General features: G+C 40.1%; 1 long non-coding RNA gene across 22 annotated transcripts in view; it reads right to left on the reverse strand.

Annotated features, from left to right (window-relative positions):
- Positions 1-13,830, reverse strand: part of LOC140698773 (uncharacterized) — a 548,636-nt gene that overhangs the window by 434,271 nt on the left and 100,535 nt on the right. For all 22 annotated transcript variants that reach the window (XR_012076705.1, XR_012076706.1, XR_012076699.1 and 19 more), the window contains one exon: positions 11,302-11,454. This is a non-coding gene — a long non-coding RNA (uncharacterized lncRNA). The remainder of the gene's footprint in view (positions 1-11,301; positions 11,455-13,830) is intronic.

Consider the following 13,830-nt stretch of genomic DNA (forward strand, 5'->3'; position numbering starts at 1 on the left):
CTCAGTGCCCAGTGGAATGAACATGACATTCCTGGGCCACAGGCTCCAAAGTGTAATAAAAGGTGGATGCCACACTGATATCCATTGAAACATAAGTTCCCAACTAGTCCCAGTGATCAAGCCATTCAGGTCACCAAGCCGTCCATGTAGTGACCCCTAGGCCTTTCCAGATCCACCAGTTACTTCCAGGTCCTTTTTAGAAAGGTATGAAAAACTGTTGCCCAGAACAAGATTCCTCCAATAAATAATCATTGTCTTTTCCCACTACACTATACCCTAGCGTCACAGAAAAATTATTGTAGCAGTTACAGGCGCTCTCTGCCTAGATAACTGTGCCACCAACGCTCATTGCCCTCTACCAACCTCCAGACTTCTGGGCCTGGAAGCTTCCCAGAAGACTTGTCCCCAGTCTAGTCTTTATATGATTATAAAAATCAATCAGTAAAACAAACAAAAATCCACGCACTATTCCATCTGGTATCAAATTCCCAAACCTATCTGATGTTCATAAGGCTGACTTGTCATCATTCAGGTTTCAGCTCAAATGGAACCTTCTCAGAGAGGTCTTCCAGGGGTATCGAACCTAATATTGTACCCCTCTATCCCATTACCCTCTTTTATTTCATCACAGAACTTGCCACTATCTGAAATTTTCTTAATTACTTGTTTACTTGTTTACTATTTCTTTCTTACCCAGAAGAACCAAAATGTTAATTGTCTTGTTTTCTCCTGTGTCCACAAATCCTAAAACCTAGACAGGCATATACGTCAATGAATGGCACAAATGGCCCCTGTTTCCATAGAGCATACAATCTAACTAGGAAGGCAAAAACTGAGTAAATAATTGCAGAATCTTTTACAATCTCATTTGGGGAATCCAAGCTCCAACTCAGAGAACTATACTTTCCCTGTAGCCTCCTCATTCTTCATTCACTATTCCATTTGGCAAAGAAAAACTCTATGTGTAAACAACTATGCCACTTTCACCCTAGAGGAAATTGCTTTTGGTAATCTAAGCCAGTAATCTAAAAACTTTTTTGGTCACTTACCTTTATCATTAATCAATTTTTAACAACCCTCCAATATGTTTATAAATTATGTGTATATACCACAGCGCTAATGTATTGTGTGCATTTAAAAATCATAACCAAAAATTGATACGTAAACAGATAAAAACAGCCAGACAGAAATATAAATTCCAGTTTTTTCCTTTTTCCCCCTTTAGATCATCTTGTGCACCCCTTAGCATATATTACAGCATATTTTGAAGACCACTAAACAAAGAAAATTTTACTTGGAGATAAGAAGTTGCCAGGGGTTAGAGGTGGGAGAGGGGCTAAGAACAAGGGGGCAGCACAAGAGCATTCTTCGGGCTGTTGGAATTGTCTGTATCCTGTTTGCAGTAGTGGTTAACAAGAATCTACCCATGTGTACTGTAAACACCAAAACAATGCATATTACAGTTTGTAAATTTTTAAATGTTAAGAAAACAAACAAAAAAGGAATCCTGAGAGTAGACACTGAGTATTTGATTTTTCTGACCAGCGAAAAATCCTGTAAAAACCCATATTTCCCTCCTTGTTCTGATTTTCCCTCCAGCGATCAGAGACACATCAAAGCACAGGAAACAATGTGCCTTTATAGCCACCTCATAGATCCTTGACCCCTGTAGCCAACTACAGGAGATGGCTGCCACGGTATCCCCCACTCCACATGCTCTTCTGCAATGTGACTTTGTTACCTCCTCGTCAAGAGGTGCAGCTCCCCTCCCCTTGACTCTGGTGTGGCCTTAAGGATTAACTGATGACTGATAACATACATGAACTTACAGGCCACATCAGAAAAGGCCATACAGCTTCTGCCCAAATCTCTCAGAGCATTTTCTCTTGGAACCCAGTCCCCACATTGAGACAAGTCCAAAGCACACAGACATACACATAAACTTGCTTTATGTCTAGCTGACAGTCACAGATGAGGCCAGCTTTGAGTCATCCTGTTCTCTAAAGGCTAATTTTATGTGTCAAACTTGACTGGATGACAAGGTGCCCAGATATCTGGTTAAACATTATTTCTTGATGTTTCCAGAAGAAAGAGGCCAGCTTTGAGTCATCCTGTTCTCTAAAGGCTAATTTTATGTGTCAAACTTGACTGGATGACAAGGTGCCCAGATATCTGGTTAAACATTATTTCTTGATGTTTCCAGAAGAAATTAGCATTTGAATCAGTGAGTAAACCGGAGTGAGTAAAGCAGATGGCCCTCCCCAGCATGGGTGGATATTATTCAAGCTGCTGATGATCTGAATAGAATAAAAGGTGGAGGAAGGTTAAGTTCACTTTCTCCCTGACTGGTGAGCTGGGACACTGACCATCTCCTGCCCTCCATGCTCCTGGTTCTCAGGTCCTCAGACTGAGACTGGAATCTACACCACTGGCTCCCCAGCTCTCAAGCCTTCAGATTACACCACTGGCTTTCCTGGGGCTCCATCTTGCATATGGCAGGTTGTGGGACTTCTTAGCCTCCAGAATCGTATGAGCCAATTCCCTATAATAAACCTCATTAGATAGATAGATTAGATAGATTAGATAGATAGATAGATAGATAGATAGATACATAGATAGATAGATAGATAGATGATAGACAGATAGATAATCTGTCTACCCTATTAGTTCTGTTTTCTCTGGAGAACCATCCCAATACACATTTGAAGCAGGAAATCCTGAGAGTCCCAGTTTTCTGCTGTTTGCGTTACCCCAGATATTTGAAATATTACACCAGACTGCCTACCCCAGATTTCTTGTTATATAAGAGAAATAAACTCCTCCATGATTAAGCAACTTTTAATTAGCATTTTCTGTTACACACAGCCAAATACACTTGGCACCAAAAAGATGACTCAGCAATGAACAGAACCTAAAATTTGGCTTTGTTGAGTTTGGCTAAGAAGGACTGGCTTCAAGGGGGCTCAGAAATGCCTGATGCTTGGTTAAATATTCTGCTAACCTTGCCTTGAAATGTTTAATAATTTTATATTTGAACTTAAGTTTTGTAAATGAAGCCGGATGAGACAATAGAGCATGCACAAAAGCAGAGAGAGAGACAAATTATGTGCGTTGGCTCTTAGCAACCACTTTGCTTAAGCATTCACGATGCCCCGTGAGCACAGGACTCCATGATGCATCCAAGTTCAGGGAGGCATTCAAGATGTACAAGGTAAATGTGTTAAATCTATGACTGAATAAGCAGGTTGAGAGAGAGGCACTGAGAGCCCCGAAAGGCCACTCTTTCTATCTGAACAGGAATTTGCTTTAAATGTAGAAAGAAGGCAATGGCATTGTAAGAAAAATAATGATCAAGGAACCCTATACTAGCCTTTCTGACTCCTGTTACTTCCCTGTAATAGCTGACCAAGTATGCTGAAAATGGTGACCCAGAATGCTATAGACCGAAGTGTGCCCCGCCCTACAAATTCATAAGTTGAAGCCCTAACCCCCAGTGTAATTGTTTCTGGAGACAGAGTCTTTAGGAGATAATTATGGCTAAATGAGATCATATGGGTGACTCTGAGATATCCACTGGAAAGAGGAAGGAGAAGTTTATGTGCCTTTCTCCCTCTGGCCTCTTATTTCCCATTGGACAAAATTCACCCCCTAAAAATTGAATCTCCCCATATTTCTGGGATACATCAGCACACAGGAAGTCATATTACACACTTGTGGTGTAACATTTCAAGCCAACACACAAGTGTCAGGAGAAGCCAGAGACCTAGGCATGTGGCTGGTTGGTAATAGAGGTAGGTGGCTGAGGTTAAGTGAGGTGATGGAGGGGACAGACTCTCTAGCAACTGTGAGTCTGGGATGTAGGATAGGCCATGAGCATATGAGATGGCACAGAAGGTGTGTCCAATAGAGGGAACTGCACAGGGCCCTTCTTGCCACATTCAGCAACATTCAGAAAGAGACAGATGAAATTAGTCTAGAGTAAGTAGAATACGAGGAGAGAGGGAAGGAAGCACCAATTTTCTAAGGAAAATCTGTCTGCCAGCAGCTGGTAATTTAAGTGGAAGTCCCATAATTTGAAATCTTGCAGTTGAATAAGCCAAGCTCTTCAATAATCCTAAAATAAAACTGATTTAAAAGGGCAGCCACAAAGCTGCAGGCTTTCCCCAAACACCTTTCATTAATAGTTCTCTGCAAGGGAGAGGAGGCTAACCTGCGGGCAATGAGGGGATTATGAGGTTGTTCTGCCACTGAAGCCCACTGCTCTGAATTGCCTCAAATCAGCAGCCTTAAGCTAAGAAGCAGGATGGTAGGCACAGCACAAAGAGCAATAGGTAACAGGGAAGAACCTCAGGCTTAAAAACAATAAGATAAGTGCTGTTATTACTCTCAAAGGTAGTGAACAGGCCAGATACCTGTCAAGAATTTTGAGAGAAATTTTTGCCAAAGAAACTTGATCACCAATGGTCTGTGACTATTTAACCCCTAAAACAATCCCCAAGTCCTTAGTTTCCATCAGAAAGAAGTGGGCTATAGAGGCAGTGAAGATATCCTTCTCAATGTCGTCCTAAACTTTGGCCTTGGAGGATAATGGACAAGGACTATAGTCCCGGAGAGTAGAGCCAGGGGCTACCAGTCGACATCCAAGGCACTTAGCCCACTAAGTGTGCTAGGGAAAGAGGGCACCGCTTGCGCTACCCAGAGGATCTGACCACGGTCCTGGACTGCTGTGTCTCCAGTTCTCCCCTTTTCTGAACTGTAGTTTTATCGTCGTTATTATTTTCTTCCTTTTCCACCACTATGTACTGGTGTGTGTAGGAAGTAGACAAACAATTGTCATCAAATTTATTCATTTCAGAAGCTCAAGAACACGATAAACTCTTCGGGACTTGGAGTTGAACTCTATCATTGAAAGAGACGTCGGGGATGTTGACCTATGTCTGAAAAGAAGGGTATGCATGGATGTTGTTGAACAGGGGTAGATGCCAGTCTACACCAGTGGCAAATAACAGTCATTACCTATACAGTATCCACTCTCCTGTTCTTCTTTAATCACAGAACTATTTCTTATGAAGTAGCAATGTGCCTGGTCCTGTGACGTTTCAAGGTGGCCCTGTGTCACTCTCTCGGCCTCTGATATACTAAGTTTTTTAAAGAAGAGAGAGTCATTTGGATTGTTTCTATTGCTTTTTGTTTTCTTTTTTCCCATCCCCTCTTTCCTATCTGGAATGTAAGTGTGAGACCTAGAAGATACAGGAGCTTTTTTATGACCTTGAGAATGAAAACCACAGTATAGATATGACAGAGTGAAAAGAGAAAGGAATCTGAGTCATTGACAACTTCATGGAATGACTGAATTGACTCAGGCATTTTTGATAATCAGGGGAAATAAACTCCTATGTGATGAAACTACTATTATTTGGGGAGGTAATGACATACATATCCCAAAATGGGTAAGTACAGCCAATAAGAACTTTTGCCAGCTGCTAAAAATTACTCCGTGGTGAAGTGTAGCAAAACTGGAAATAGAGGAATAAGAATTTCTTACTAATTCTTAGGAATAAATTAGAAGCTCCTCCTTTTGCCATTCTGATACTTGGTGACTTTGAGTGCCTGAAGAAAGCCTCACGTCCACATCTGTGTGCAGAGACCACTGGATACCAAAATCACCTTGCAACACATTAACACTGCACATTTCATGCAAACCTAGCATCTCTGTTGTATGTGGGGTTTAATTAAAAATAATAAGCTATAAGAGAGAAATACATTTGAGTATTAGCAACATCAGTTACTAACTATATAACTTCGGTGACTCAACCTTTTCATCAAAAAGTTAGAATAAGATAACCTAACTCATGTTGACGCTTAAAGGAGATCATAATTTTATAATATTAAAACAAACCTGGGATATTCACAAGATACCACTGTATCATACTGTCTCCCAAAAGGGATACAGTAACTGCCTTTGTAATTTTTCATTTATAAATTAGCTTGCTTGCTTCCTTTTTCATTCATTCAATCAAATATCACTAATCACTGCTCTATGCCAGGCACCGGGAAAACACACACACACACACACAAAGAAGGCCCAGAGCCTGTTCTTTGAGGAGTCAGCTCACCTTCTAATGAAACTGGAAGGATAATAGGCCAAAAAGACCCAAGAGATGAGACTGATGATCAACCTCACATAAGGTATGTATGCAGGAAACCCAGGGACAAATGCCAGTATTGCTGGGGACTTCCATATCTTAAAGCCACACATTCTCTAGAACCTCTCCTATAATTCAAGAACAGCCCAGAATGCAACTGCCAGATGACTCCAGCTGAAAAGGAAACACTATATTTGACATGCAGTAAACACTGAGATAAGTTTCCAATTCCCCACTGCCAAACATTTCCTCATTTGTCTCCAGAGCATGCTATTTACCACAGACTGTGCAAGATAACTATAGTGTGGTTGGCAGTGAAGTGCAAGGAAGAAAGGATGTGGAATTGAAAACCTGGGAACAAGGAAAACATTTGTATCTTCTAGTCCAAATTGAGTGATTCCAGCAGCTAGTCTGCTCAGGGGGCATCTTTTATGTGAAATGCTCTCCCAAACTGCAATGTGAACACTACTTAACAACAGGAGAGAATCCACCATTCTGACTGGCTTACATAGCCCACTTTTCCCTGAAAGAGTATAGTATCTGAATTCTATAGATCATGCCTACAGGTTAACTACCAAACATGCCTATTGTTAAAACAGGGCATGTAGTCATTTTAATCATGCCTCTTCAGTCCTCAGATTCTGGGAATGGGAAAAGAGACAACTAGAACTAAGCTGCTCTTCTTTGGACACAGACAGCAGTATCATCATGACTTCTCCCCATAGTTGAGTTCTTGCTGGTGTTGCAGTGATTGCGTCTGGCTGTCTTCAGTCTTCTAAGAGAGAAAACCAAGGTCCTGACTCCACGTGCTCACTAATGAGCTCACGGTGCTGGTACTCAGCTAAGAGGATTACTTAGCGACCTGATTTCAGAGGGATGCTGCCATTCTATCTCCCCAAGAGATTATTCATGTCATTTCAATGATATAAATTACGCTTGGTTTTTCATTCTAGACTAATCCAAAATGGAAGGCAATGAAAATCAAAACACTCACCAGATGAGCAACAGTGATAAGAGTCACTAATATTGATTATAGCCTAGAAGATCAAAAAAGCAGACTAGACCAATTAGAAGCATTTGAGGAAGAGAATATGAGAAATGTCTGGGTATCATGTGTCAAGTGTCTGAATCCTGGATAGTGGTGCCATTTCCTGATATGGGAAAGAGTGCACGGAGGAGGTAAGAATTGATATTCTTATTTTGGCCATATTTTTGAGGTGCTTAGTAGACATCCAAGTGGAGACTTCAGGGCAGTTGTTGGATATATAAATCTGAATCCTGCCCCTCCCCCTACAAAAAAATGTTGGGCTTTAAGGGTCTTCAGTAGATGAATGGTATTCAGAGTCATAAGCCAGGGCAAAGGTGTCAATAAAGGAGAGAAGAGCTTTTTTCACATTTAGAAGTCTGATTAAAGAGGATGAGTCAGTCAAATAGGCTGATAAGGAGTGACCATTATATGAGAGGACAGTTATATAAAACTTGCATTACAATAGTCTGGAGAAGACAGTATCAAATCAAAGAAGGAGTGGTCAATGTGTCAAAGGCTGCTAAGAGGTCCTGTAAGATGAGGCAGAGGTCATCATTGGTTTGGGCAAGATGTGGGTCACTGGAGACCTTGATAAGAATCATTTCAATGAGTGAACATAAAAGTTCTTTAGGAAGAGAATGGAAAGTGGAAAAGTATAAAGAGCGACCTTTAGCTACTCAGTCAAGAAGTTTTCCTATGAGGGAGAATAGATAAGTAAGCTGGCACTTGTGAAACTTAAGAGAAATACAAGTCCAAGGGAAGATATTTTAAAGCCATATTAAGACATGTTTGAATGCCAATGGAAATAATCCAGTAGAGCAGGGGAGTTTTATGTTGCTAGACAAGATGGAGATCATTGCTGGCGCAAAATCCTTAACTAAATGAGAGGAGAGTGAACCAAACACAAGTGGAGAGATTGCCTTGGACAAGAGCAGAGGCACTTCTTCTCTTATTAGGAGCAAAGGCAAAATCTGTGGATAGAGGCGGGAGGTTAATAGAATTGGTGTCAGATGGAAATAAACTATTTGTCCATCGGCAGATGAATGGATAAAGACTATGTGGTATACTTATACAATGGAATATTACTCAGCCATAAAAAAGAATGAAATAACGCCATTTGCAGCAACGTGAATGGACCTAAATATTATACTAAGTGAAATAAGTCAGATAGAGAAAGACTGATATCACATGATGTTGGTTATATGTGGAATCTGAAAAAGAAAAGATAAAAATTTTATTTATAAACCAAAAATAGACTCATAGACATTCAAAACAAACTGTGGTTACCAGGTGGGGAAAGGGGTAGAGAGGGACAGATTAGGATTTGGGATTAACAGATATACATTACTATATATAAAATAGATAAACAACAAGGACATACTATATAGCACAGGGAACTATATTGAATTTCTTGTAATGAGTTGTAATAGAAAAGAAACTGAAAAAATATATATATGTATGTATATGTATAACTGAATTGCTTCACTATATACCTGAAATTAACATCGTAAATCAACCTGAAAAAATAAGAATTAAAAAATAGAGTTGGTGTCAGGTAGATGAATTAATTTTTATTTAATTGCATCTTTTTTTTCTCTACAAAGCCTGAAGTAAAGGCATCAAAGATGGCAGAGGGGTACCAGAGATTTGAAGATAGAAGGAGTTGTAAAATATTCTTGCTGACTGGGAAAAAGAGTTTATTAGGAAATTCTATCATGATTAGCCAGTAGTGTTGAATGTCCATTTAAGGTTTGTGGTCATAAATTTAAAGTGAACACAAAAAGCACTGTGTGTAATTTTTTTAAAAAACTTTTGCAAGCTGTGGAAGCTGGGAATAAAAATAGTTTTATTTTCAAACCCAGTAAGTGCTAACTCCTTACACTTTCTCTGAATTCTATTTGAAAATGGAAAAGTTCTTTCTTTAGCTCATCTTGATCTTCCCGTTATTTTATGATAGGCAGCTCTGAGGAGCCAGTTGGCACTTTCCACATTCTTACTGGATATCTCCTTACCAAATCCATAAATTCATGAGATACTCATTCTGTCTTCCATGTGACCAAGGCAACAGTATGACCAACTGTTCTGCCAAAATATAACAACAGTTTTATATTTTCCAGCATCAATTTTCACCACTCCTCTGGTCTCCTCCAGTAGGGACTTCTGGTCCCTACCACCACCCATTTCCTAAGCCAGTGCTCCATGTTTTACACTTTTTGTTACAGCAGCAGACTACTTCTGGGTACCAATTTTTGTTTTAATTATTTACTGCTGTAAAACAAACTGTCCCAAAACTTGGTGACTTAAAACAGCTCTCATTGTATTTCACTATTCTGTGGGTCAGGAACTCAGACAAGGCACAGTAGCGCTTGCTCATCTCTGCTCCACATGATACATGCCAAGGCTGGAATATTCTAGATGGTCTCTTGACTCACATATCTGGCACCTCAGCTAGGATAGTTCAAACATCTGGGGACTGGTTGCAACAGCTTGACTAGGGTCAATATCTGGGTCACAGCTCTCGTGATTGGCTGGGCTCCCTAGTTCTCCTCCAAGATTCTCAGACTCTCTTTGTGGTCTCTCCAGATGACCTCTCCAGAACTGTCACTCAAGGCTCCCAAGTGTGCACAAGTAAAAGCTACCTGGACTCCTTTAGGCTTGGGCTTGAACTAGAACAGTGTCACTTCTGCCACATTTTATTGAGTAAAACAAGTCACAGGGTCATCCAGATTCAAAGGGAAGGATCTACATAAGCACAAGGACAGTACCAGGCATCATTCACTGGAGCCACAAAACTCACAGTTACCCCACATACCAACTTATCTTCACAAAGAAAGTGCAGCCTATCTCGATTTGTAGTAGCAGTTGTTCCTTCCACTTTAACAATTCCATCTTCTGCAGCAATAAAGGAACCACCTTAATCTTGTAGTTATTCTCTAACCATATTTCATCTTTCTCTAAATACCTTCTGTTCTTGGTCAAGTAACTCTCCTACACCACTCATCTTACTCCACATTATACTACAGCTACTTGCATTCTTGTCTTACCCATTAACTAAATTACAAGCATCCCAATAAGAGGAAAGTCTCATATTCAACCTTCTAGTCCTCCACTACCACTTCCTGTAAGTATCTCTATTAATGCCCATAATCGGTCTTAAAGAAGCTTGAAATCTGTAATTGTCATAAGATCTGTTGTAGGAACAGGCACTGGAAAACAAAATTCTATTAAAGAGTTCCAGCTTTTTTATTCAATTGTCCAATCACCATCATAGCCACTGTATACTGAGCATTTTCTCCTTGCAAGGCATTATACTGAAGCATTATTAATCCCTTCAGGAACACTGCAAGCTAAAGAGGAGCATCTCCACTGAAGCTCAGAGAGGTCATATGACTTGCCACTGGCCATGAAAGTACTAAATTGTAAATACTTACGACTAAAACCCAGGTTTGTCTCCGCAAAGTCCATATTCTTTTTGCCTCTTCACATTGACTGCATCTTTTACAATTTGCCAGAAAAAGCAACTGTGCTTAGAGTCAATTTCATGGGCATGTGCTCTATCCAGGGTCCCACATAGGAGGACCCATGCTTGGTTTAATGCTCCACTGTCACTCTTCAAAATTCTTAATAATTTATAAACAAGAGGCCTTGCATTTTCACTTTGCACTGGGCCCCCCACAAGTTATATAGCTGGTCCTGAATGTATTCATATGCAAAACATTTTGGAAGTTTGCACTTACCCTTTCATATAACTAGGTCTCTGTTTCACAAATGTGGGGGCTCCCAAGCGTTCATGGTGTAAGTTTTTCTAGTTAAAAATCTACCCCTAAATATTTTCCCCTAAAATACTACCTCAAGACATTTATTCCATTAAAAGTTTAAAAAAGACATTTATTCCTTTAGGTTAACAAAAGACTCCCCCAGAAACAGTTTTATACAGCTCATGATCTCACTTAACTCACCTTGAATACCCTCTTTTTATCTCTCTCCCCCAGCCAAATAGTTTCTAAAAACATTCTCTTAATTCCCTTTAATACTGCTACAAGGACATTCTTTAATAAAAACTCCAAATCTATACTTGTAAGGAGATAAATTATCAGGTGATTATTCACAACACAAAAGATTACTCACCATGGACTCCTTTAAATGTTCACTGAAAGCTCATTCCTTGTTTACAAGCCATTAACCACTTGAACATTATGGTGCAGAGAAACAAACTAGAGGATTGGCTGCTCCAAGGCTGGAGACAGGGGGGTGTTGGGCCTAAGTTGCTGAGGTGAGACACTGACAGAAGAGAAAAGAGGTTACAGTTAAGGACACCAGTAAGGAAAGAACCCACTACATCTGTACAACTTGCAACAGAATCTTAAAGGTGGTTTGGGGGCCCAATTAAAGGTGAATGCTAAGGCTTACCTAGGTGTAGAAGTAAGGGGTTACCCCAAGAAGAAAATATTTAGAATATTTAGTGGATTATCTAGTGATTTGAAACTTTAGCTTAACTGACTAAACAATGGAAAGTTCAGCCTGAGGTATCTGCAACATGAACAAAGAGATCTCTGTACTGCTCAGGCAGGATTCATCATTTTCTAGTGATAGGCAGGTGCACCCTGATCACGGGAGAAGCTTGGACTCTAGGGCAACAGTATTTGTCTTCAGTGTACCTGTGTGGGTTTGAGGGCTGCCTCCTGATTCAAAAGTCTATGAGACAAGTAGGTCCAGGGCCATTAGTTTTGAATGCTGCATGGCCTGGTATGGTTTTCCCAAGCTCAGTGTCACGGCATAGGACACATGTAGCTCAGTGCCTATGCCAGAGACAACTGCACGAGGGGAAGAATGGCTAGAATGAGAAAGCCCCCAGTGCCCATATAGAAACCAAACTAGAACCCTCCCACCTCCAAGACTAACTACAGTGAGAGGAAATAGGGTATCATCTGCATATAACAAATACTCTAATACCTGCTTTAAATCTTCCATAGGTTTCCCCAAGCACTTAGAATAAAATCACCCTCCTCACCACGCCCTGTCTCACCTGGCCTCTCCAGCCTGTTTCCTTCCCACTCTCCTCTAGCCACGCTAATCTTTTTGCTGTTTCTTGAACAGACCAAACCTGTACCCACCATGTGGCATCTGCACTTGCTGTTCTAGCTTCCAGATCCTCTCAGAACCCAGATGTTTGCATCACTATTTCTGTCATTTGGAGTTCAGATCAAATCCATCTCTTAAAGAGGGTTTTCTCTGAAAAGATACTATTTATTTGTACAATCATTTATTGTTTTTCTCCCTCCTCTAAAACCTCAGCTCCATGGAAGTAGGAAGCCTGTCTTGTTCTCTGTTAAACTACCATTTCCTAGAATAGTTCTCTGGTACATAGATGAAGTTAATAAATATCTTCAAATGAATTAATTATTTAATGAATTATATATTATTAATATTTAGTTGCAACCTTTAGTCTAGGTGCTGGAAGTAGGTGGGCAAAGCGGGGACATGGCAGTGATAAAGCTGAGTCAGGGTGAAGTGGAATGAGGAGAAAGGAAGAATGCAGAGAAACAAAAGGAAGGACAAGATGAAAGAATCTGATACCCAGTGCACTGTGAGGAGACCCTGGACGGGAAAGGTTTATCCCCAGGAGTCACGTTAGAAGGTGTTTGGTACACACTACAGAGCTCTAAAAGGCCATTAGAAGCACTGGACTAGATGCACAGATAGCTACATGAATGACTATTACCACATCATACAGACTGGAAAAAAGGCAACAACATAATAGTATATCATACAATACCATTTATATAAATTAACGATACAGAAAGATAAAGCAAGAAAGCTCACTTTACAAAATCACACACAAAAGTACATACATTAAAAATATTAGAATGGTTGTCTGTGAGGAGGAAAGGAAATGAGAGTTTGGAACAAAGATTAAAGGAAATGAATAAATTCAATAAAAATGAGAGAGGCTCTGTTCGGCCAACAACAATAATGTATGTGTGCACACACACAGCCCTGAAGAACAATTCCACAAAGTGAGGACCATGCTCAGTTCAACCCTCTGCACCTGAAACACAAAGAAAACAGGGATTCTATCTTCTGATTCAAGTCACTTTATGCAGGGTGCTAAAATTCAGACAAGGAGTTTGAACTTGTCAGAATACATAAGTCTATCTGAACCTTCCCTGATTTAGAGCAATTTTAAATTTCTCCCAAATCTAAACCTGAAGATAGGCTACACATTAAAGCTGCTGATTTGGAAGATGGGAGAAATGGGACCCAGGAGGGCACTGAGGGGCTGAGAGGGTCATGGCCTATTCCCATAGAGGTGCTGAAAAGCTGGGGCCCCATCATAGTCAAAATGGAGTCACTTCAATCATAATGGAGGCCATGGGGATGACAGAAAGTAACATGTATTAAAAGCCTGTTACTTGACAAACTTGCACCTGGCATTACATTTACAACATTCGTCCACTTAGTCATTCATTCAACTAGGATTTATTGCACATCTCTTAAGTACCAGGCTTTTTTCAAGTCACTGAGGATACAGAAGTGAACAAAACAGTCTAGTTCATTTTCATGGCTACATAAATAACAAAACACATAATAAACAAACCAACAAGTTAATTAGATGAGAAAAAATATCAAAGATAATTGCTATGCCAAGAATTTAAA

The sequence above is a fragment of the Vicugna pacos genome, chromosome 10 (assembly GCF_048564905.1).
Source record: "Vicugna pacos chromosome 10, VicPac4, whole genome shotgun sequence".
Classification (NCBI taxonomy): Eukaryota; Metazoa; Chordata; class Mammalia; order Artiodactyla; family Camelidae; genus Vicugna; species Vicugna pacos.